Here is a 1,520-nt window from a genome sequence, read left to right as displayed (position 1 = left end):
GGGCCGGGCGGGGCGGCCGCTCCGCCCGCCAACCCGCCGCCGCCACGTCCGCCCGCCCGAGCAGGCGCACGGCCGGCCCGGCGCTCAGGGTCCGGCCCGCGGCACCGGGAAAACCGGGATGGGGAATGCTGTGCTCGTCTCCTGCTCCCGGCTGTGGGAATCCATAGGATTAGAGGATTTTAAGAAAGTTAGGAAAAAGAAAAGCCGGCCGTCACCCGGCATCGGCACCGTTACCAGTCCCCTGGCCGGGAGCAGCCGGTGAATAATCCCCGAGCCCCCCGGCAGCTATTCCCCAACGGCCCCACCCCGCAGCAGGAAAGATTTCACACTGGCCTTAGAGAACAAGGATGTCATGTTTAGTTTTGTCTAGAATTACTTTCAATGATTTACAGAGCACTTACATTAAACAATGAAAGCATAAAATTGAAAAAACAATTCAGAAAGGCACACGATACAATCAGGTTTTATCACACAAATAACAGTGTCCACAGTACTCTGGCTCACACTCACTTTATTACAAATAATGTAAAAAATCAGCACTGCAGCAGGTGGCATTTCAAGCACCAAGCTAGTGTCCTCCAGTGTCCTGCAGCCCAGGCTGGGGGGAACAGTCACTTCGCAAGAGCCCCAAGCTATGGCTGAAGCACACATGAGGTGTTGGTTTCAAATTAGTTGTGCTTCTGTGAAGTGAAAGGGACACAGCATCCATATCGTGTATGGGTTATCACTGAACTTTGGTTCAACACTTTTTACATAGCCAATGTATGCCCAATGACTACATTCGAACTACTGAGGTCATAGTTAAAGCTCTTCTAATTATGTAAAAAAAAAAAAAAAAGAAGAAATAAGCAAACGCAAAGAAAGCAGAAAGCAGGATCTGCAGAGAAGCCAAAACACAACAGAAGCTTCAGTGACTGGAAAGCCCAAAGGCTCAGCAGTCATCTCAGCCTGTAACTTGTTTTCCATTTCCTGTGCTCTGCAGGAAAGGCAGTGGGAAGCACCATCCTCCGTGCAGCTGAGGCAGTGGTTCATGTCCATGTCCAAGGCTGAAAAGGTGTCCCAGCACCACGTAGCTCCAAACTGCTTGCCTATACCACAACTTACTGGCCATTTCTGTTACTTCAGTGATGCCATGAGCTAATGACAATACAGAACTGCAAACGAGCCACTAGCGACACAAATACCAACTCAGTGAATGTTTAGCTACAGGTGCTCAAGCTTTTGCTAACTGGCAAATCATTGTTTTTACAAAATCTCAATCCTGAGAGGCTACATGCAGAAAACAGCTTTGTGTAAAGTTCTCTTTATTACAGGCAACATTAGTCCATACAATAATACACAATACTGACATACAAGTGTAATCTTTCAAAATCATCATTTAAACAGCAAAGACCAAGAAACAGAATTTTAACTACTTAATTTTCAAAAATTAATACTTTTTTCCTCTCAAGATCCTTTTTCAGTAAATTATATTGAAACATACAAATAGAGAAAAAATACCCATTCAACGTATATTGTAG

This window comes from Pyrgilauda ruficollis, unplaced genomic scaffold, assembly GCF_017590135.1.
Source record: "Pyrgilauda ruficollis isolate IOZ18807 unplaced genomic scaffold, ASM1759013v1 scaffold16, whole genome shotgun sequence".
Taxonomy (NCBI): domain Eukaryota; kingdom Metazoa; phylum Chordata; class Aves; order Passeriformes; family Passeridae; genus Pyrgilauda; species Pyrgilauda ruficollis.
This window is presented reverse-complemented; position numbering follows the sequence as displayed.